We start from the raw sequence: 25,009 nt of genomic DNA on the forward strand, positions 1-25,009 counted from the left end.
TGTAATCCCTGAAGGAAAAGGAGAGGAAAGGCAGTCATTCCAATGACCTGTAATCTTTGCTCCCCAAAATGGTCACCCTTAGTGTGTTTGCTGTGTTTAAAGTTTTCCGGGTGTTTAAGTTTATATATAGCAAAGCTTACATCCCTGCAAGCGATGTATGCCTCTCCTCATCGTGAATCCTGCCCTCCTGACTGCGTTGTGACTTTCCCTCATTGATATATTTTAAACACTTTTGCATGCCAAGCAATCTACATCCGCATCATAACTGTTCCCTGTTATGAATGCACCTTTACTGGTTCACTCAAACCCTTGTTGACAAGCACAGAAGGTTTCACTAAAGTTAAAGTGCGATAAACGACACTTGGCTGAGAAGTCCTCTCCATCCCTCTTTTGCTCAAGTCTGGCTGCTGGTCCCCGCATTCTTCTTTATAGGAACGAAGCATAGGGGTGCAGGTATGGTTTGAACTCTGGATTGAAAACTTACTCCTTCTTTTCACAACGCAAATACACCCAAACTCTCTGATTGCTAAGTAGAAGCAACCACAGAACCCACTTCCCACAGGACTGGGAGGACCCAGTGAGATCATGCATGGAAAATATTTGACCAGCGCTCAGCACATAGTAAGTCCAAAATAATTGTTAACTATTACAATATTATATCTTTTACCACAGCCCCTGAGAACAACTGGCTCTTCAAAAATCACTTCCCCAGCTTCCTGTGACTCCGAGAGTGGCCAGAGTTGCACGATGAAAGAAGTTCTTAGGCATGAAACGTCAGCACGGAGGAAAATTCTTTTTTTTTCTAATTTTGTTCATCTAGGAGAAAAATAATGATAAATGTAAACACCGTGTGGCTATTTAGCTGCTCCCCATGGTCTAGTTATGTCAAGCAAAAGAGAAAAAGCTACTTATAGAGGCTGTGGAGACGCTGAGACCCAGTGTCCTGTGGACTTCTGTCGGTGGGATTGTAAAATAGAACGGCCTTTACAGAAAAGGTTAGGGCGGTTCCTGAAAAATTGTCCCCGGTGGGTCTGGAGGTCTAGCTCAGTGGTGTAAGTGCTTGTCTGGCAGGCACGAGGTCGTGAGTTCGATCACATTATTTTTTTTTTTAAAAATTAAACCTGGAATTGCCATATGATGTGCAATCCCAATTTTGGGTATATTCTAAAAAAAGTTGTCAGAACAGAAGTGTAGCTCAGTGGTGCTTCACCTGCTTAGCATGCACTAGGCTCTGGGTTCTATCTAGAAAAAAAACCAATAATTAGAAGCATGGGCTTGCAGAAATTTGTACACTTTGCAGAATTATTTACAAAGCCAAGGGCAGCAGCAACCAAGTGTCCAAAGAGGCACAAGCGGATAAACAAAATGTGTGAAATGCTGTGTAACACGCAGATGAAACACCATCCTGAGCAACGTAATCCAGTCACAGAAGGACAAATACTGTATGACTCCACTTGGATGAGCTGTCTCAGGGTAGTCAGACTTATGCAACACGGGCGCGTCTCTTCCTGGCCGGAAGCAGAGTCAGGACTTTAATTCTAGTGGTCTGGCCTCAGAGCCAGGTCCTCACGGTCACAGTGGGCAAGAGTGTTGGGCACAAAAGCAGGCAGGTTTTTCCTCCCAGCACTGTGAGTGTGGCTTCGTATTTTTTTCCACAACTGTTTTCTAAAACTCTCAAAGGCAGAACTTTGAGCTTCTTTATTCTTTACCTTTATGTTTCTTTATCCGTTAGCATAGGTTTTACTGGTAATAGTTGCTCAATTAAAAAAAAAAAAAAAGAGTTGTTTTCCACTGCCCTCCCAGTGCAGAAGGACAAGTGCTGTCTGGCATGAGAGCCCATGACTGGTGTGGCACAGGGCTGAAGGTGTGGGTTTCTGAAGCCTCACCGCTGACCTGCCTACAGCTTTCCTGTTCTCAACTTCTGGACAGGTAAGGAAATCACAGTTATTCTGAAGAATGTGAATTACAGAACACTTAGAACAGCACTGGCCCACCGTAAGGGCTTTGGGATTTGCTCCCTGCTTGCCTTCTGCAGACACTGAGATGCTACGCGTTCCTTTCCAGGCCACCACAACAAAGCAAGTCCCACTAAGCTGGTGAGAGTCTTGGTTTCTCAGTGCACATAAAGATCATGTTCACAGGGTACTGTGGTCCAGGCAGTGCGTCAGGGCGTTACAGCCAGGAAACAAGGTATACACCTTAACTTAAAAACATTTTATTGCTAAAACTGCTCATGATAACCTGAGCCTTCACGAAGATGTCATCTTTTCTTTTTCTCTGGTCCTGAGGATGGAATCCAGGGTTGTGCGTGTGCTAGGCAAGCCATCTTCCATGGAGCCACACCCCAGCCCAGGTGGCTGTGGTCTTTCTGCTGGTGGAGAGTCTTGCTTCAGTGCTGATGGCTGCTGATTGCTTGGGATGGTCATTGTGGAAGGCTGGGGTGGCTGGGGCAATTTCTTACAATATGATAACAATGAAATTTGCTACATCAACTGGCTCTTCCTTTCATGAAAGATTTTTTCTGTAGCATACAATGCTCTTTAACAGCGTTTTATCCATGGTTGAACTTCTTTCAAAATTGGGGTCAGTCTTTTCAAACCCTGGAACTATGTTATTGATGAAGCATATGCAATACTCTAAATATTTCATTAGTCAGGCAAAGTGGCACACACCTACAATCCCAGCACCCAAGAGGCTGAAGCAGGAGGATCGCCGTGAGTTCAAGGGCAGTCTGCACTACATAGTAAGACCCTGTCTTTAAAAGGGGAGGGGGGGGGAGAAATGGCCCTTCGCTTATCCATCAGAAGCAGCTCTTGGCCCATTAAGATTTGATTGTGAGATTGCAGTATTCAGGCACTCCTTCAGGCTCTGCTTCTTATCTGAGCCCTCCTGTTTCTATCACATTAAGACTGAAGGCTTACACCCCTCCACTCCAAGTTATCCATGAGGGTTGAAACCAACTTCCAATTCCTGTTAGTGTTGATATTTAATCTCCTCCCATGAATCACGAAAACACACAAGAACAAAATATACACAGCAAAAACAGATGAAGTCAACAGGAAAAGACAATGGCACTGAGCATAGTGAATGTTTTCCAGAGGTTTTCAATTTACTTCACCCACATCCATCAGACGAGTCAGGATCTATGGCAGCCAGGGCCTTGTAAATATTTTTTGTACCAGGGATTGAACACATGACTTTGTGTTTGCCAGGCAGGTGCTTATGCCTCTGAGTTAAATCCCTGGCATATTTTCCTTAAACAATAAGACTCGAAAGTGAATGTTACTCCTCAAGCCATGGGCTGCAGGACAGACAACTTGGTCATGAAGCACCACTGATCTCCTGCGCATCTCCACCAGGACGCCGGTGACCAGGAGTTCTGTCCGTCAGCAGGAAAGGAATCTTTTTTCCTGAGCAGTCAGATATTCAGTGAGCCCTGCACAGATGTACTGCTGTCCAGGCTTTGTTGCCCATTTATAGAGCTGGGGCACACAAAGTGTAGCATCATTCCTAAGGGCCCCTGGACTTGAGATCGGTAAATGATCATCGCCTTTAACATAGACTCTCCAGCTGCCTTAGCTCTTAACAGGAGGGCAGGCCTGCGCTTTCAAGTTTATAAGCCAAGTCAGGACTTCTGTCCTCTGGCTACGAAAGACCTCAGTGACATCTTCCTCCAGCAGGAGATGGACATCTTTGGTTCAGAGTGGTCACCTTAGCTAGGTCTTTTGGATACCTGGCTGCATCCTCTTGGCCCTTCCTCTTTTTTTGTCTTTTATTTATTTGTTTGTTTATTTTTGTGGGTCCTGGGAATCAAACTCGGGGCCTTGCGCTTGCCAGGCCCGGGCTGTACTGCTGAGCTGTGTCCCAGCCGCTTGGCGCAGCCACTCGGTGCTGCTTCTCCTACACTGGGTGCTGGGTCCAGCTACTCTCCTTACACCTGGGGAGCCCCCTCTGCTGCTGCAGCTTCCTCACCTCTCTGAGCCTTCACAGAACTGACGGTGGAAGGGCCTCGCCCCGGCTGAGGCTTTGGCTTAAGGGAATAACACGGCTGGCTCCATCTTCTACCAAGACCACTAGAGCTTCCTCCATGTTGGCAGTAAGGCTCTTCCACATCCTCCCCGCTGTGGTTCACAGAGCAGCACTTTAAATTTCCTTCGGGAGCTTTTTCTTTGCATTCATAACTTGGTCATTGTTTGGCCCAAAGGACCTCACCCTCAGCTTATGTTAGCTTTTTGATGTGTCTTCCTTTCTCCATTTAATTGTTTCTGACTTTGGATTTAGGAGAGACATGGGACTCTCCTATTTGAGTAGTTAAGGTTGTGCTAGGCTTATTATTTTTTTTTTTTTTTGTATTTTTTTATTGGTACTGGGGACCGAGCTCACAACTGCCTGCTTGCAAAGCAGGCGCTTATACCACTGAGCTAAATCCCCAGCCCCGATAGGCTTATTAATTAGCCTAATTTCAAAAACTTTAAAAAGTAAAAGGCACATAAAAATAAAACATACACAACAAAACAGACAAAGCCAAAAGGAAAAGACAGGAAATTTAGCTAAGGGCAGGGAGAGTCTATGGGTAGCCAAGTCTGAGCTGCCCTTTGCAGAGTTCTTGTAAGAATCCGTTTGGAATCGGCCCTTTCAGTATAGGTTTCTATTAGACTTGTGTTCTATTGGTTGGGTTAGATACAGAATTATAATACAGGCATACCATGCTGTTTGGGCTTCACTTTGTTGTGTTTTGCAGATACTATGTTTTGAGTTTTTGTTTTACACTTTTAAATTAAAAAATTTTTTAAAAAATCTTTTGAGGGCTATGCTAGGAATTAAACCCAGAGACTCACATTTGCTAGGCAAGTGCTGTACCACCCCGATACATTACCAGCCCTGGCATTGACTTTTTCTTAGAAAGTTTTATAGATCTACCTTGAACACAGACTGTGCTCCATGTAGAGTTAATTTTTGTGTTAGATGAAACAAAAATCAAGCTATTTCTATTTTTGTCTGTGGATGTCTGATTTCTTCAGTATCTTTGTTTAGAAAAACCAATCCTTTCAGTGAATTGCTTTCATGTTTTTGTTGAAAATCAGCTACATTGCATAGGATTATTTCTTGGTTCTTTATTCTCTTGGGTGGACCGAACTGTCTATCCATGCATCAAATTCATACTATCTTGATTATAGTTCTGTAGGAAGCCTTTAAAAAAGCAGACTGATGCCTGCCACTTTTTCTTGCTTTGCAAGATCATTTTAGCTATTTTAGGGTCTTTAACTTTCCCTGTACATTTTAGTGTAGGTTTATACAGATCTATAGAAATCTTTGCTGGAATGCTATAGCATTTAATTTGCTTACATCTAAATTCAAAAGCATAATGGATCAAGGACCTCTCCAGGGTGTTCTCATTTGATCAAGGTCACCATCAAGGGAGAAAATGTGTCATATCCACATTCGTAACTAGGAGACATCCACCACAATGCTCGGCATACAGTAAGTACTAAATAAATAACAGTTTGAATGTGTGAATGGCTGGACTCAAAGTTCACAAATTTATGAGAAGAGAAAATTTTATACTACGGAAACTCTAATCTTTTACTTTGTTTCCTCTTAGCTGTTTTATGTTTGCAGCTTGTCTTGCCTGGTTCTACAAGGTTTCGGCCCTCTAACCCAGAGCTGGTCTGGAGTAGGAGATTTTGCTTGCATCTGAGACAAGGATATTTCCAGATGCAGAACCTTAGCAAACTTTTTCCTCTATATACTAAGTAAAATCCAAATTCCTCTCTATCCTTCCCCTACACACAGATAATTAAAGCCCTCAGCCAGTAGGAAGATGTTTGTCTTAGCTTATGCCAGAGACTATATAAGATGAAAAGAAGTGGAAAAGACAATCCTTGCCCCGAAGAAGTTTGAAATCCAAGTTCATTACTTGGAGAAAGTGTGGTGCGTGTTCTGTTTGTCATATAATTGTCATCTTCTCTCTTCCCTTTGGCTGAGTCATGAATAATCCTCCTTCCCGTTCCAAGCCTGGTTGCAGGGAGCACTTCTGGCCTGATTCTGATTCTGCAGGTTGGGGAGGATGCCACCTCACCCCACAGGGTTCCGAGAGCAAAACCCTGCAGCTTCCTTCCACTGCTTTTCTGTTCATTTTGTGTTTTTCTGTTTGGATAAAGGTAAGACATTTGCTGCATCCTCCCGTCCTTTAAAAGAATTGATAGGAGGACTTTAAAGGCCTCAGTTATTCCACAGTAATCTATGATTATTTTTTCTTCTGTGAAAGTTAAGCCACCGGAAAGATTCTAGACTTCCACGTTTGCCCATGTTTATTTTTGAAAACTGTTTTCCTTTCCATTCAGTGTTAAGAAAATAGAGTCTGAGTGCCATGATTTTCAGGGCCCATAAACCTATTAATCTTCCTGACTGGTGTAATTGAGGAAGTCGGGCAGGTACCCGGCAGGTGACCCGCACAGCTCCTCCCCAGGGGTCAGGTGGGGACCCTCCGGAGGAGAGGAGAACCGAGCTGCAGAACCCGTCTTCCCGCTGCTCCCATGATGTGCTGGTGGTTCCTTCTTCGTATCCTTTTGTGGGACCTGTCTTCCCAGTCTGCCTCTGAGTGTTGGTGGCTCAGTGTGACTCCTCCTCATCCCTCCTCCGGTATCCTCTGTGGGCAGCAGTGCTCTGCCATCCAGGCAAGGACAGTGTTCTGTGTGAACAGAGAGCTTGTCTAGAAACCACCCTGCTCTCAGGCCTCTCCATTCATTGACTGTGAGTCTTAAGACGAAAAAGCAGGCATGCTCCATGCGCCTACTCTCTGCTTTGGAAGTTTCCTAACTTCCCTGTGCCGTCTGTCCTCTGCCCTCTGCTATGGTTAGGGCTGCCTACTGTCCATCCAGGCCAGTGACTGGATGCTCAGGGCCATCTAACACAGAGGCAAGGGCTGACCCCCCTGGATCAGGTTGAGAGCTACAGTCTCCGGTCAGTTTCATCAGCGCCAGTAGTGATGCTTAACCTCCACTTGCTGACTCCTGGGTTTATCTTTCTCCTGGCCCTAAACTCAGAGGGTGAGAAGGGGTAGTAACAGCCTTTCCACATTTGCATACACATGCCACCTTTATGCTGGCAACTGTCGCCTCTCAGCTGTTTATGTGCCATATTAGTCCATTGTCATGCTATGACTGGAAGCCAGGGATGAGGGAGCATCCTGGCTCTTCTATCACAATCTTCCTGCAAGAGCCAGGGTCCCGCTAGAAGTGCTTCGATCCTTCCCAGGGTGGTGTCAAAGTGCCCAGAATCACAGTGAAGTTCCACCTCTCAAAGGTCCCAGCAGATCTTCTTGTGCACATGTGCAGCGCCGGGGGCTGGACCCAGGTGCTTGTGTAGGCTAGGGGAGCACTCTGCCATGAGCCACAACCCCAGTCCTCCAACACCCCTTAGCATTGCCTCGCTGGGGACCATGCTTCCAAACAGAAACCTTCATGGGTACAAACCACTTCTAAGCCATAGTATACGTGCTTGTGTATTTCCATGTCAGGTACTGGACAGGCTCAAGACGGCAGCCCTTCTCTCCCCCACACCTGGTGATCTCTTGTCTTTTCTGCCTCACTAAGAGTAAGTGCGTTCTGCTGCTTGTGCCTGAAACTGGGAAGCTGTTGTTAGCCTCTGTTTTGTGACTCCCTCGAGAAGTTGTTTACCAAAATCCATTCAACTCTGTCCTTCATCTCTGCCTCTGTTGCTTCCAGCGCCGTCCTCTTGTGTGTTCTGCAGTTGCTTCGCCATCTTTTCTTCTTGCTTCTCCATTGTTCTGTTCTGGACCAGTTACCATGGGTTGGATAAGTGTTCTCCAGAAGCGCATGTGTTAAAGGCTTGTCACCAGTCTGAGACTCTGTTGGGAGGTGAAGGAACCTTTAGGAGGTGGCCTACTGGGTGGAAGTTACGTCTCTGGGGCTGTGTCCTTCAAGGGGATACTGGAATCCAGCCCCTTTTCCTCCCTTTTTCTATCCTTCCATCATAGGGTGAACAGCTTTGCTGACCACAGGATCCCACCATGATGCGCTGCCTCATACAAGCCCAAAAGCAATGGAGTCACGGGTCCATGTACTACAGCCTTCAGAACTGAGAGCCACATAAATCTTTCCTCTTTATAAGTTGATTTTTCTCAGGTATTTGTTACAGATGGAATCCTGACTAATACATCATTCTCACTGAATAGCCAGAGTCATGTTCTTCAGCAAAGAAAGTCTTTAGAGCAGCCAAAGAAACACAAGAAATCTATACACACACAGGGAATGATCATTTGAATGTCTGCAACCTCTCCTCGGAAGTTATGGTTAGCAGAACAGTGTGGAAAAGCGTATTTCAAGTGCTGGGAGGGAAAGCACTTGAAAACTGTGAATCCAGAAGTTTATATCCAGGAGAAATATCATTTAAAAAGGAAGGTGACCACCAAGCCCCTGTGATAAACACAGCAGGTTACTGGCAAAAAACAAACAAACAAAAAAGCAGACCCAAGGATCAATGGAACAGATAAGAAGATGCAGAAACAACTCCAGACACACTCAGGCACCTTATCTTCGACACAGAAAGCAAACACCTTCATGGGAAGAAAGACAGCCTCTTTAAGAAACAGTGCTGGAAAAACTGGCTTTCCGTATGCTGGAGATTAAAACTAGACCTGTATCTTTCACCATAAATTAAACTAGAATCCAAATAGATCAAAAGTCAATATATTAAAATAAAAACACTAAATCTACTGGAAGATAGAATAGGTAAAACTCTTGAAGACATAGGTGTAGGCGGACTTTATGAATAAAACTCCAATTTACTCGCAAGCCAGCACATTACAGGAACTATCACAAAGAATCAACTGGGACTTTGTCTTTTTAAAAAGCTTTTGCACAGCAAAAGAAACCACCAACAGAGTGAAAAGACATCGCTGGAGGTGGGGAAAAATTTTTGCGATGTGCTCCTTAATGAGCTACTATTGAGAATATATAAAGAACTAAAAAAAAAAAAAAATCAGACCTCCCAAATGTAAAGAATCAATCAAAAAATGGATGTCTGAGATAAACACATGCTTCTCAGATGAAGTAAAAACAGCAAATAAATACATGAAAAATGTTTGACATCACTGATAATTTGAGAAATGCAAATTGAAACAATGCTGAGATTTCATCTCACCCCAGAAAGAATGGCTATTAACAAGAAGCCAACCAATAACAAATGCTGGCAGGGTGTAGGGTAAAAGAAATCCTTCTTCACCTTTGGTGGGAATGTAGACTGGAAATCAGTGTGGAGATTCCTCCAAAAACTAGGACTAGAGGTTCCATTTGATCCAGCTATTTCCCTTCTTGGTATCTTCCTGAACGAAGTAAAAACATCGTACCACAGTGATATATGCACACCAATGTTTACAGCAGCCCAGTTTGTAACAGGTAAATCTTGGAAACAACACAAATGTCCATCAACTGAGGAATGGATAAAGAAGATGCAGGGTTTTTTTATATTACAGAGTATAACTGCGCCACAAAGAAGGATAAACTTGAGACATTTCTAGGTAAGTGCATGCAACTTGAGACCATACTCTTAATTGAAACAAATGGGCTATGTGTGTAAATACCACAATGTTTCTCTGGTGTGAGAGACCAAAAGTATAAATAAGGACCAAAATGTACAATAAATATTGCAAAGTACGAAGAAAATGTTGAAATGAGAAGAGGAACTAGGAAGGGAAGAGTAGAAAAAGAAAAAATTGAGAAAAGAAGGAAAAAATGGAAATAAAGCTTTTTAGATAAAGAGGGGAAGAGCGGGGGAAGGGAGGGTAGGGAACGAGAGGAAAAATCACATTATGTCGTGTACAGGTACAAATTCCCTAGGATGCATGTGATCGTTATGTTTACCTAAAATGCACCAATAAGCTTCATTACAAAAAACAAATGTTTTAGAAAAAGAAGGTGAGCTGGGCATGGTGGAACATGCCTATGATTCTAGCACTCTGGGAGGCTGAGGCTGGAGGTGTATAATCTCAAGCCCAGCTGGAGGGATTTAGTAAAATCCTGCCTTAAAATAAAAATTACAAAAGGGCTGGGGATATAACTAAGTGCAAAGCGTCTGAGTTTGGTCCTCAGTGTTACAAAAAATAAAATAGGTGAAAAAATTCAGTTTCCAGTTTTGATGGAGTAAAATGAGTCATATTTACCGTTTCACTTTAGAAAACTAAAAAGGTGCACAGTGTGTGTTAAATGATAGCTTTCAGACCTGGGACTGCAGGAAGTGGCCGTGAGGGGAATTTCGGTGAGCCCTGTCTGTCCTGGCTTACCACTGGAGTTTGCAGGACAGTTTCGGGGATCAGGCTGGAGTGAACTCGGGGGCCTCCTGGCTGAGGAAGCAATTTTAGGAATCTGGCGTTGAAAGGTTGCAGTGTGTGCAGAGAAGGGAGGGCTCCGGGGAACAGCAAAGGGCTTCAACTGAGTGCTGTGTGCTGGGTCGCTGGGCTGGGGAAGCCACCCCTGTGATCCACACGGAGCCAGGAATGGTTTGTCTCTCACCAGCCTGTGGAAATGCTCAGAACTCAGGGCATCCAGTACAATATTCAGAAGTATGTGGCCTCTGTGCTGGGGAGACACAAACCCCAGCTGTTCTGGCCCCGTTCAGCACTGCATTAATGCAAAATTCTAAAGGATCTCAATGTTTCCAATATTCAAGTTTCCATATTTAAACCCCAGGAGAAAAATCTCAAGAATTTTAAAATGGAAAACAAAGCATCTGACAACCAACAAAGCAATATTCACACTATCATTCACTACAAAATCAGTGGGAGTGCAAAGAAGAGGAGAAATTCCACCAATAATAAGGATAAAAGTCAAGAGGGAGAAACACTCAGGATTTACACAGGTGACTGAATTAGTAGGTGAAGATGCTAAATCAGCTAATGAACTTTAAAGCAGTTACACTCATTTATACAAAAAGGTAGAAAAGAATATGCCTGAGTTAAGGCAAGACATGAAAGATATATCTTTAAAAACTCAAATTGCAGTTCTAGAGATGAAAAGTCTAATGCCTGGACTAAAATCACTGAATAAAAATGATAGGTTAGACATGAAAAAAAAAGTTTAATGTCCTTGAGAAATTTTTTAAAGGTAAAAAAAGGCTTGAGAGGATCTAAACCATACAGAGTGTATTCTCTGATCAAAACAAAATTAGAAATGAATAGCAATAAGATAGGAAGACTCCACATATTTGGAAATTAAACAATTGGTTTCTGAATAACCAATGGACAGATAATTATAAAATCTATCAAAATAAGTGATAATGAATAAACCTGAAATTTGTGGGATATTAAGCAAGTACTGGTTAGGGAGAAAGTTACAATAGCTTTACATGTTCATATTAGAGGAAAAAAGATTTTAAAAACAGCACCCCAAGATTCCATCACAAAAAGAAAAATAAGGACAAAATAAGCCCAAAATAACTAAATTAAAGGGAATATTAAAGATAAGAGTAAGTTCAGAATACACAATTGAATTAACAAAGACTACTCAGGCTACTTGTTACATTTAACAAGAGTGCCAAGAAAATTCCATGAAGTAATTGTTTCAACCAGTGATACTGAGCCTATTGGATATGCATGTACAAAAGGGTAAAACTGGTAAAAATCCCAACCTCCACACCATATACTTGAATTTAAAATGGGGTAGAGACCAAAAGCCAAAACAAAATACAGTGGTACCTCACTGAAATTAAGTTCATGAACTTAATTTGTTTTACAATTTTGGAAAAGATGGCCAGAGTTGTGTTTATCACCTGACACAGAGTTTGCATACAAAACCAAAATGTTCTTTTCTTTTCTTTTTTTCGGTACCGGGGATCGAACTCACGACCGCCTGCTTGCAAGGCAGGTGCTTATGCCGCTGAGCTAATCCCCAGCCCCAAAACCAAAATGTTGCCAAACTCTTCTGTGTGTGATCCAAGTTGCTGGCAAACAAACGTGTCCATGCACTAAGGTATCACAGGAGGACATTCTCAAGTGACTCAGCAGCAGTTTCTTAGCACTGTAACGTGCAGTGGTTTCTTAATGGACGGCACAGGTAACAAAAGCAAAACTAAGCAAACTAGAATTCAGCAAAATTTTAGTATATGTGCTGCCGAACTGAGCGCAAAATCAAGATTTTAAACTTTTGTGCTTCAAAGAACAGCATCAAGAAAGCAAAAGGACCCATCATACAATAAGAGGAAATGTTTGCAAGTCATGTATCTGATAAGAGACTTCCGTGCAGACTATATAAAGGCTCTGACAATGCAATAGAAAGACAATTCAGTGTAAAAATAGACCAAGATTTTTAAAGCTAAATACAAGGGCTGGGGATTTAGCTCAGTGGCATAAGCTCCCTGCCTAAGCTCCAGGCAGGCGTGAGGTTGTGAGTTCGATCCCTGGTACAAAAAAAAAAGTCTTTAGGGAAATGTAAACTCAAACCACAATGAGATATCACTTCATACCCACTTAGAAAGCTGCAAGCAGAGAGTCAGATAACAAGAGTCACCAAGGACGTGGAGAAAGTGGAGCTCTCATACACAGCTGCTGGGAACACAAAACAGCAGTTTCTATAGGAAACAGTTGAAAAACTCTTCAAAAAATTAAGCATGGAATTGCCACATGACCCAGCAGTTCTCCTTCCAGATTCATATTCCAGATACTTTCATAACCAGATACTTTCATAAAATTTGTAACAAATGTTCATAGCATTTTCCATAACAGCAAAAAGTGGAAACAATATGTCATTAGCTGCTGAACTCACAGACACAATCTGATACAAGGAACATTATTTGACTATGAAAAGGAATTAAACTTGAATGCATGCTACAACATGGGTAGACACTGAAAGCCTTATGCTAAGTAAAAATGCGTCAGACACACATTTAAGTTCCACTGATTACAATGTCCAGAACAAGAAATTCTTAGAGATAGAAAGTAGATTAGTGCTTTCCAGGGACTGTGCAAGAGAATGGGAAGTGACCAATAATACATAGAAAAGCTGAATCCAGCTATCTATGTATCCATAGCAGGGATAAAATAACAATAATAATTACATAAAATGTACCATGATGATGTATGGTTTCTTCTAGTAATTCAGATTTGGAAAAATGATCACTATAATCTACCATGCTAATAAAACAGAAAAGTACCACATTCATTTCAATAGCTGCAAAACAAAGCACATGAGAAAATTCAATACTCATTCATGACAAAAAAAAGTCCGTAGACTAGCAAAAAAAAAAACAAAACAAAAAAAAACAAAAAACTGGGAAATATCCAAATGTCTGTCCACAGGTGAGAACATAAACTGTGGTATATCCACACAAGGGAATACTAAAGAACAATGAAAGAGAACTTAGGGACACACATGGCATTGTAGATAAATCTCACAATTATTATGCAGAGTGAGAGAAATATAAAAAGAGTACACAATGTACTATTTCCTTTATATAACGCTTCAAATCAGAAACCACAAACAGGAAGAGAGATAAACAGCAATGGAGCCCGGGAAACTTGGAGGGGTGAGGGAAGCTTTCCATTTGCCTTGTGACCATGCTGGAGTATGCAGATGTTTCCTGATTCCCTTCCAATTGCTTGCTTTTAGTGGATGCATTTTATTTGACATTAGCTGTTCTTCAATAAGTTTGATAAAATAAAAATGCAGTTAAGCATGAGCAAGCACCTATATCTCCAGATCTCTGGGAAGCTGAGGCAAGAGGATTCCAAGTTCAAGCCCAGCCTGCGAAACTTAGCAAGATTCTGTTTTAATATAAAAATTTAAAAATGGATGGGGATGTAACTCATTGTAAAGGTCCTGAGTTTCATTTTCAGTACCACAAAAAATAAATAACTAAAGATTATGCAGCTAAAATTATAGGGAAATATTATTAAAGCTTAAGGAAAATAATAAAAATATTGTGTTAATTTCTGAGCTTGATTAGTGGTACTCAGAGTATTTTCAAGACTTTTTAAAATTTCATGATCTGCCCCTGAGTTTTGCTGAGCCATGAACTTTTGGAGTTCTTGAGCCTGCAGGCTCTAACTATTTGTCATAGCATCTCCACGCCTGATCTCAGGCTATTCATGTATTCAGTTATTATCTTATTGCAGACAGCATTCCAATTCATAACTCTTGCCCACAGTGCTCTTCAGAGCTCCAAATATGTGATGTTAAGTAGACCTAAAGAAAGAAACCCCGTGGTCCTTCAGTGGCCACAGCAGACCTGTTCCTCTCTACATAACATCCCTTAAATGTCCAGACTCATCTTAAACTCAGTATCTCCAAAACCACTCTTATTATCGCCCACTAAGCCCAGTTCCATCGTTAGCTTTTCCAGCTGATGTAACTACCCACTCTCCAAGGAAAAGCCAGAAACCTGGGGACCTCTCCTTCACGTTCAATGCAACACCACAGACTTTGTTAGTTTTCTGCAACCCTAGTAATACCTGGGCCAGACCACCCACTTCTACCCAGCCTCACAGCAACACCCTTCCTTTTCTGTCTCCATCTATCTCTATCTCTCCATCTCCGTCTCTGTCTCTGTCTCTGTCTCTCTCTGTCTTGTTCCTGTATCCATGAAGTAACAACTTCCCCCTGCCATGCCCTTCTACCTTGATGTCTCTGCAACCAGCTGTGGACTGAAACTGTAGCAAACAATCCCCCCTCCCATCCCAGCCAGTATACTTCAGTTTGCTAGATGCCCGGGTAACAGATCCTGTCCTATTTCCAGTTGGTTGGTCACTGTGATGCATACTGTAAGAACCAATCCCCAGTTGACAAGCCATTCTGCCTCTGTACTTCCTGCTTGCTTATCCCATAATAAGCCCTACACCAACAGAGATCAGCGTCTGATATATATGATATAATGATCCTAATCAGTGCCCATTAACATAAATAAATCTGCCTCAAAATCCTGAGTGTTGTTTTGGTCTTTCTGATAGCCATTGCAAAACCTCTGAAACTATGACCCAAAACAAACTTTTCCTCCTGTTATAGTTTGTGTCTAGATGTTCCCCCAAAGCCTCATGCAACCATAGGGGCAGGCTCCTAGAATTTGTGATTAATTCATCATCCAATGCTGTGATGATGGGTGTGAGTACTCCACCCACCCTAGGATAGGTGACTACATACAATATAAGGGACAGAAAGAGCCCTCTCAGTGCTGTCCTTCTGCTTTGCTTTTGTTACTTTTTGCTGTCTTCTGTGGCCAGCAATGGTTGCCTGCTGTCGTATGCCACCCTGCCTTGGAGCCAGCCAAGTGTGAGCTGAAGTCCCCACAAACTATGAGTGAAACAAACCTTTTCCTTCCCTGATTTTGGGCATTGAGTATTTTGTCTGCAATGAGAGAAAACTAACCATGACACCTTTCTTAAATTGTGAAGTACTAACTGTATAATTACTCTCCAAAGGCTTTTAAAAATTGAAAATCAGCAAAAAGATATTTTTCACTCAAGATGTTTTCATCTAATATCTTCCATTTCCTTTATAATTATTCAGATGTTGTTTCAATGTTTCTGTTTGCCATTGCATGTTACACCACGTCTAGCTAAATTATACCATTTACAAATTGGGTTTTTTTCCTTGATAACTCTACATTTACTCTATTTTCTCCTACATATGTATTAACATGTATTAGTGCATTAAATGATTTCATCTCATCCTGGACCCAAATAAACCACTAAATAGCTCATATAACACGTTTTAAATAAATGCAAAGGAATCCTTTCATTCTGATGCTTCTAGATTTGAAATTATCTGAGACTCTGTGTGTGTGTGTGTATGTGTGTGTGTATGCATGTGTATGTTCACATGCACTTCTCTTCCTGCATTGCCCTGAATTTCCCAAGTGGAAACTGTGTAATATTTTATCTTCAGAACATAGAAGAAGTTTGACTCATAATAATTTCTTAATACACTTCCAATGACCTTAAGTCAGGAGTAGTATGTATATCCTGTTGCATCAAGATTTAGAAGAGAGATTTACAAATGACATAGCAGGTGGGTGTAGAGCTCAGTGGTAGCACTTGCCTGGCATGCATGAGGCCCTGTGTTCCATCTCCAGCATTCCCTAAATTAAAAACAAAACAATGTAGAGAAGTTTCCTAACATAAGTACTCTGAGAAACATAAGCTTAAAAAATGCACTGTCATTCTTCACTTTTCATATTTCCAAACATTAAAAAGGTTGCTACCAAGAGCTCATATGCAATGGAACCCTCTTATCCATCTTTCCAACAAAAGGTCTGTGTGTCATGATTGGTTGAGCTTCTGTTTCTTGTTTTTGTTTTTAATTTTTATTTTAAAGGGGGTAAAATTAAACACAACAAGACAGAACAAAATAGGACATAAGAAAGCAATGTAAGAGATATAGATTTCAAAGCTAGATGACCTGAGATCTTCACTATCTATCATATTGTCTCTTGTTTTCTTCCAAACAGTTGTGCATGTCGTCATATACAGAGATTTCATGCAAAACAACATAGTACAAAACTGATGCGAACAGAATGAGGAAAGCGTTTTAGGTCTTCAAAACCAGACAATAGGGAAGTTACCAATGGCTGTCGTAGAGTCTCTCATTCTCTTTAAAATAGCTGTCCATACTTTCATGTATATTGAAGTTCAACAAAACAAAACAAGCAGGGGCAAGATTGTTTGCTTTCCCATCACTTCAGGTCCTGGCATGGCGCGGGTCCCAATAAATGCCAGTGGCTCCCATCCTGGGCCACCACAGCCTGCCACACTCACAGCCTCTCACCAGGGTGGGTGAGAGATTGCTTGAAGCTGTTTCTTTCTAATGAATTGACTATTTCACTGCCCAAGTTCTGAAATGGCCATCAGACTATAGAAAGACATCTCTTTAGGTTCCTGCTAGAAAAAAACAGGGTCAGACAGCTGCTGGCCTTGATTTAGGGCCAGTGTTTTTGTTTTGTTTTGATCTACAGTAGTCAGCCCATGCTAGTTTTTACTTTATCATTGGTAGCTATTTAAAAACTTACTGCCTGGGCTGTGCAGTGTTAGTAAAGGTGAGACAAAATATTGAAAGCAACATGACTTAAAATATTTCTGGAGAGCACCTTAGCAATCTCTACTAAAGTGTATATACCTTTGACTAGTAGTTCAATATCTGCAATACATTCACATAAATGCACACACAGAGAATCGTATGAAGATTTTCCATGCAGTGTTTCCACAGTATGGCAGCATGCTAGAACTGTGGTACGAGCTCTTCAGCAGGGATGTGGGTCTGACCACTATCTCCATGGATTTTGGTAGCAGCTTTTCCATCCTTGGGCTGAAGCTGCAAACTCAGCAACCCTGATTGCTGCTCCTGCTCTGACCATGGCAGAGGGAGCAGCTTCCCAGAAGAAATGAGGGGGTGAGTGTCTGGGACTTGGTCTCAGAAGCCCACCCTAGAGCCTGCTCCTCCAGCCCACCCAGGAATCCCTTGGTTCACTCAGTTCTAGAATGAACATCATAACTGGGATCTTGGGTTCAAGAAGGTACAACTGCAATTCCTGCCAGTTCCCTTGATACCAGCATGTTAGAGGCCTCAGCCTTCTGCAGGAAGCAGCCAGAAGCAGTCGACAGGAACTTCTGTCCCTCTTCTGTCTTCCAAGTCCTGTGGGATAGAACCTGCACTGTTCAGTTGGAAGGGAGCGTGGGAAATAAGGTTGTCAGCTTTATGGCCTGTGTGGTACAGAAAGAGCAGATGAGACTGGCTGGGGAGTGCCAAATAAATAGCTGGGCATCACTTAAGCACAGTAATAGTCTGTGAGTTGGAATCGCTCCATTTCATAATTTTGGGGACATCAGAGTGTGCTTATTACATAACCCAAGACAGCAAGGGTTGGCACAGACAGTATAATTCTCTGGGCCCTTGACCCAAATGTACTTTTGTGGCATATAACTGTATACCCACCCTAAACCTTCTTTTACCATAGCATTTCTCACTTCTTCAGTGTATTAGAAAACTCAGACTTAGCTTTGGGAAGCACTGTGCCTACTAGGATTATATTTTGATTAATTTCATTGGTGCATTTTAGACATGCATAATTATCACATTCACTAACGGAAGTTTGTACCTGTATTTAATATTTTTCATTCTTTTTTTCCCCAATTCCCTCTTCTCCCTTCAACCCCTTTTCCCTTCCTTATTTATAAAAACTTTGTTTCCATTTTCTTCTGTTCTCTTTTTAATTTTCCCTTCCTTTCTCTCTCCATCCCTTATTCCTCTTCCCATTTGAACATTTTCTTCTTATTTCCTAATATCTGTTATACATTTTGGTCCTTATTTAAACTTCATTTTCCATCACCAGAGAAATAATATGATATTTAAACATGTGTGTGCAATTTATTTCACCTAAGAGTATGGAATCTATTTTTTCTTTTCCTTTCCTCCTCCCTCTTGCCTAGTTCCCTTTCTTTTGAACAATTTCTTCCTGTTTCATGATATCTTTCATATACTTTGGTCCTTATTTACATCTTTTGCATCTCACACCTGAGAAATTATCTGATATTTACACATGTGTCTGATTTATTTCACTTAAGAGTGATCTCAGGGTATCCTAATTTACCTAGAAATGTCTCAAGTTTATCTTTCTTTATGGCTGAGTAGTACTCCACTGTATGAAAATAAACCACATCCTTTTTATCCATTCCTCAGTTGACAGGCACTTTGATTGCTTTCAAGATTTGGCTATTACATGAGTAGTAATTTGACTATTACATGTGCTGTTATAAACATGGGCTCACATTATGCGGTGGTATGATGATTTTAATTCTTCTAGGAAGATATCCAGTAGGAGAATATCTGGGTCAAATGGTATCATCAATCCTAACTTTTTTTCCCCCTTTTTATTGGTACTGGGGATCGAACTCACGACTGCCTGCTTTACAAGGCAGGCGCTTATGCTGCTGAGTTAAATCTCCAGCCCCATCAATCGTAACTTTTAAAGGAATCTCCACACTGATTTCCACAGTGGTTGTACCAGTCTGCACTCCCACCAACAGTGGAGAAGGTTGCTTTTTTCCCCATCAGTCCCATCAGCATTTGCTATTGGATGATTTCTTGACATTCTTTCTGGGATGAGATGGAATCTCAGTGTTGTTTTAATGTGCACCTCTCCGATGATTAGTGATGCTGAACTTTTTTATGTATTTATTTGCTGTTTCTATTTCTCCCTCTGAGAAGTGTATACTCTTCTCAGATGCCCATTTTTGGATTGGGTCTTTAAATTTGGGGAGTCTGATTTTTCAGTTCTTTATATGTTCTAGATACTAGTCCTTTAGTCTGGGAGGATTAAGATGAGACTAACATTTTTTAAGTTTCTTTTTAATTTCCAGTAAGTTCTTTCCCTGCTTCTAGACACTGTAGAAACCACAGCTAGGTCAGTGGTGGGCGACCTATGGCTCCCACACTGCAGTGGACACACACAGCCAAGTTGCCCAGCAGCTGAGCATCAGGGAACAGCACAACCAGGGGCCGAGTGCATGTTCAGAAAGGAGTATTGGCACCAGGCAGTGATGTCGTGAGCTGTGACTCACTAGCCACCCGTCCTTCAGCTTTTGCAAGGCTGGACAGTGCCCTGCCAACAATACGTCTGATTTGCTTCCCCTGACTGTCAGTTTTGATACATCCATTTTTATTAAGAGAGATTTTCACTTTGAATTTTCTTATGAAAAATTGAAATTTATTATCTAAGATTTAGCCAGGAGATACTCTACTTAAGAGACTGAGAGTCTTTTAATGTTGTGCTGTGCCCTGGCATATTTGAATCTGTAGCATCATATTTAGTTATTTATGAAAATGAGAGCAAAACTATAGATAGATAGATAGATAGATAGATAGATGATAGATAGATAGATAGATAGATAGATAGATAGATAGATCTTGGCCAGCTGTGAATTTTAGCAGATCCACATCACACACACAAGGTAGTAAATGCTCTCAGGTACCTTTTTAGAGCAGCCAAAAAGCAGGTGGACCGTGAAACACTGCCTCTCTTTGCTCCACTGGTCAGCAAATTCAACAGGGACCCCAGCTGAGATTCACGTTGTATATTGTCGATTCAGGGAATATCCAATTCTTTAGTGTTACCTATTTTTGGTATAGGGAGAAACTTGTATTGGGTGCTTCTTTTTTAAAAAATTTTTGTGTTTTTGTAAACTGCAAGTCTTTTTTTTTTTTTTTTTTTTTTTTTTTTTTTTTTTTGTGCCAGGGATCAAACTCATGACCTCAAACTTACCAGGTAAGTGCTTGAGCCACTGAACAAAATTCTGGCCCTAAACGCCAAATCTTAAACATCAAAAAATTACTACCGTGAAAAAAGCAAAATGAAAAACAGTCGGTGGACGGTCGTTCTTAGAGGGCTGGGCAGAGTCACTGGAATTGACAGGCACAACGAGAAAGCCGTACATATCCTGTACAGTGAAAGTATTTTGTGTCACAGGTCAAGCATCCAGCAACACTGGCATCAACCTCAAAAGTATTGCTGGACTTTGGGAAACTGAAAGGAAAGAGTTTATTGAAGGGAAATTGAGCAAATATTGTTTTCCATATCTTAGGTTTTGCAACTGTCTTTCTAAAACAAATCACCTGCAAGCTTTCAAATCTCATCGCACACATAAGGCCCACTCTGATGGGAACAGGGCCATGTTGTCTGGGAGCGCCCTTTTCATGATTTCCCAAAGAACGGTAAAATGATGCGACACATCTCTGAGATGCCACTTAGCAGAAACACCATTAAAGATCGAGCCCTACACGTGGCAGGTGATGTTAGCCAGCAGCTCACCACTGCTTACAGAAGGCAGCCTGGAGCTGCATGTATCTGGATGAAATCATGGATGTGAATAATCCCCCAGGGCTAGCAGTAACTTTGCATTGTGCTTTTGGTGACATCATGAAAGAAGAGCAGGTGAAATGGGTGTCTTTGCCTGGAGGAACACAGGGATAGAAGTCTGCAGTGCTGTGGTGGAGGCTTCTCTGTCTCAGACATGAGATCAGAAAAAGTGGTTTCAATGACTAGTAATGACTTTCGTGGTGGGCAAAATCTGGTCTCTACAGTTCTTTGTTAAAGCAGTGAAACATCCAGTCATTCTGTTCCTTTGTCCAGGGAAAGCAGCAAAAAATTAGTCAGTATCCTCAAAGATGTCACAAGAATAGCAAATTACGTTGTAGCTCTCCTGCTGTTAATATTTGATGGTTTCGAGCACGTCTTGAGGTTCAGGCTCTGTGTAATGCTTTACTTATGTACAGTAATGTCTGGAGACTGCGCAGCAGATGAGTTTTGGAGAGATTTGTACCCTGATTGGATGAAATTAGGCTGTTTATGAATGCAAGGGGCAGGAATATTTACAACTCAGTGACATAGTGACATGGCCTGGCTTAACAACTTCAAGTTTTTTACAGCTTTCACCCTACATTTCAATGAACTGAACAAAAACCCCACAAGGTGTAGGGAAACCATCAGAAAGGGTATTTGGTGATATCATAACATTTGGGAGGAAATTGTAGGTCTTTGAAAGAGACCTTGAAAGTGGGCAGCTGAAATATATCCACATCTAAAAAGTCTACAGCATTTGCAGACAATCCTACAAACCATCCGGAAATCTACAAGGAATTTTCTAGCATTGTCCCAGCTGCAAAGAATGTTAGTAACAGATTTTGACAGTTTCAGAAGGTGCAGAAAATCCTGTGTTTTCTTTCTTCTCCAGATTCAAGCCCAATTTGTAGAACCAGAGCGTTCCTGCTTACATTGATTAGATTTCAGAAATCTGTACAGGGAACTGTTGGAATTCGAGAAAACTCCATGATTCATGCTTCAGAAGATAGACAAGATGGTGTAAAGGAATAACAAAGCACAAAACAGTTGGTGGCTCTAAAATGAAATTCTTTAAGTGTTGAGTTTTCTGCCAAACAATTTGAAGTCAGTGATAGCCCTTGAGATTGCTTTTCTTACTTTGCTGGATCAGCTTAGTAAGCTTTGAGCAGCCGTTTTCAGCTTTTCTTTACAATGGACCCTTGAGCTGTGAGTGGCCTGATGTACCATCAACTTGGGTTACGATTAGAATTTGAGTTTTAATGTAGGACCAAAGTCTTGAGCTATGATCCGAATGTCCTCTGCTTGTGCTTCCAGATGGTCTAGGATTCAGATTTAACCCTTAAAGAGCTCTGGAAGGAACATAACAGCATCCTTTCCTGTGTGGGGTGATGTTTCTCTAAGGACACTGAGATCTGCCTGTACACAGGCGAGGCTTGGAAGGCTGTGCCCAGGAGCCTGAACCCTCCACTGACGACTTGAGTTATGCCCAGCTCTGGGAATGGATTGAGTTCATAAGTCAGCCATCCACTGTACATCGAAACTGATACAAGAAACACATTATCAGGTGATCTGAGCACTGCATGTGTCGCTCTCAAGCTAAGAAAGATGAGCTAAGGTTTGACAAATTATCACCATGCGTGGCAACAGCCAAGATCACATTAGCTGTGCAAAAGCACACAACACGCAAACTTCACCTTTTAGTAAAAAGCTGTTTGCATCATTGAAAACTGTGTTACTGAGCTTTTCTTTCAAGACAAAAATGTTAATGTATGAGTTGTTTTTTCTAAATGAAAACCTCAGTACTCAGGTTTAATCGCCGTGCTGGCATTTTGGGAGAAATAAGTGGGTTTTGGGGTGCAGCTGGGACCTGTAAGGGGTTCGCCATCACTGGCTAAGCTGTCAGAGGCCTGTGTGTTTTTCCAGGTGGTTCTTTTACACCAGCACCTGGAAGGTGCAAAGGCTCCCATAAGGATGAGACCTGCTTGGAGAGGGGAGAGTGGGGTGACTGGAGCAGTGCAGGACACTGTGTGCTGGCGGTGGCCAGGGTGGCCAGGGTGAGCTCTGTGGGGACTCCGCACCCTCACTCCATGTTTCTCCTCAGGGCTCCTCATTTGTGGGTCCTTCACTGTGATACGGGGTCTTTTTTTTTTTTTGTCTTTTTGGAGACAGGCTCTCCCTATGCAGTTCAGGCTGGCATTGGACTCACTTTGGAGCCCAGGCTCATCTTGAATTTGCAGCAATCCTCCTGCCTCAGCCTCCCAAGTGCTGGGATTACAGGCATATGCCACCTCACCCAGCTGCTCAGTTTCTTTAAGGATTAATATATGTTTGGAATACCTAAGAATTACATTCACCTTGGGGAACTGGTCCATGTACACATCACATGTTAATCCTTTTTATTTCTCCTTCTTCTCCCTGATCTTCCATCTCTCCCTGTCTCCAGAATCCTCTTTGATTCCTGTTTCACCAGGCACTTTTTTGGAGTGAAATCAGTTTGAGATGCTGGAAAATAGCTCAGTGGAAAAGCACTTGCCCAGCATGCATAAGGCTCTGGGTTAGAGCACCAGTACTATAAAAAAAGAAAGAAGAAAAGGGAGACCGAGTGAGGAAGGAGGAGGAGGAGGAAAAGGGGGGGGCAGAGGAGGGGGAAGAACAGAGAGGAGAAAAGGGGAGGAGGGGGGAAGGGTAACAAAGGAAAAGGAAGGGGAGAGGAGAGGGGAGGGGAGGAGAAACTCGTTTGAAGAGAAAGCTGACTTTCAAACAGACTTGAAGTTCTTTAAAGCTTCCTGGAGTTGCTTGTCAATTTCAGTAGCTATTGTGTTTATAGCAGCACAATTTGTAATCGCCAGATCTTGGAAACAACCCAAGTGTCCATCAACTGAGGAATGGATAAAAAAGTTGTGGTATTTCTATACAGTGGAGTATTATTCAGCTATAAAGAAGGATCACATTGAGATATTTATCAATAAATGGGCGCAGCTTGAGACCATACTCATAAGTGAAATAAATCAATCTCGCATGTGTGAATACTGAATAGTTTCCCTAATGTAAGTAATGATTCAACTATATAAAAATATGTGGTAATCATGATTCCCCATTATGTGGCCTTGAAGCCTTATAAAGTTTTCACTCATTAGTTAGAAAGGCTTTATTCTGGGCTTCTTGATATGGAAATATTTGAAGCTATAGTATATGAAGTTTTATTCAAATATTTTAAGGAAAAAGACAGACACTATGGTAACTACTATTAAGTCGGGTTATTTGGTGGTGAAGTACTAAGTTGCTGAAACAGTCATGCTTTGACCTCTATTGTTATATTGTTATGTCCTGTTTTATCTCAATCTCTCCCTTATTCTTTAAAAAAATTATTTAGTTATTTCTTATGTTTGTTTTAATTAAGGGGAAAAATTTTAAAAATCAGGATATATAATAGTAACTCTTTTTGATTTCCTATTAACTTGTTTTGAAGTCCTGTAATACTCCCACGATCTTGTTTTGACTGATTAGACTCTGTTCCATTCTGTATGATAGTATCAAGTTTGAAGACATAGGCAACTACTTTGAAGGCAATAAGATTCACTAAGATGCTGATTCTGGTTTGACTATTGTCTCCTTTGGAAGTCCTGTAATGTTTACAATGCCTAAGTTTTATTGGTCTTGTTCTCTACTGTTTTGTCCAACTTTATAATATCTAATGAGATAGACAATTCTTTTTAAGGAAACAAGAGACAACGTTGATAACCATTGTTGATAACCTTGTACTCTGTTCTACACCATGTGCTATGTCTATCCTTGGTTTTGACTGACAGCTTTGTTTTGCCATATTTGACTGTATTCTCTCCCCCCCAAAAAAAGTAATAAGAACTAAGGAGTAATAAAATCCAAAATGTGTAAATTTTGTTGTAAAAAAGAGAGGGGAAAAAAAAGAGCTCTAACGGATATAACAGCAAGTGTGTTTAGGGGTGTTAAATAGCTGACTATATTAATGTTTTTGGATCATTAAACACAGCTGTTTGCAGTCTCCCTGTTTGAATGTCCACTTTGTATTCTTTGATACTGTGATTTGAGCAACTATTTTCAAGATGATAATATGTAATCTATTAACAGGTGATTTCTTACTGTTATGTTTTTTTTTTTTTTTTGTAGTTCTGTATTACGTGTACCCTTACAC

At 41.4% G+C, this 25,009-nt stretch overlaps 1 non-coding gene across 1 annotated transcript; it reads right to left on the minus strand.

Annotated features, from left to right (window-relative positions):
• Positions 1-16,796: 16,796 nt before the first annotated feature.
• LOC111753745 (small nucleolar RNA SNORA2/SNORA34 family) lies at positions 16,797-16,933 on the minus strand. The gene has a single exon (XR_002788539.1). It is a non-coding gene; the product is annotated as a small nucleolar RNA SNORA2/SNORA34 family (small nucleolar RNA).
• Between the last annotated feature and the right edge of the window lie 8,076 nt (positions 16,934-25,009).

This window comes from Cavia porcellus, unplaced genomic scaffold (genome assembly GCF_034190915.1).
Source record: "Cavia porcellus strain 051 isolate PalLab524CR breed Dunkin Hartley unplaced genomic scaffold, mCavPor4.1 scaffold_21, whole genome shotgun sequence".
Classification (NCBI taxonomy): Eukaryota; Metazoa; Chordata; class Mammalia; order Rodentia; family Caviidae; genus Cavia; species Cavia porcellus.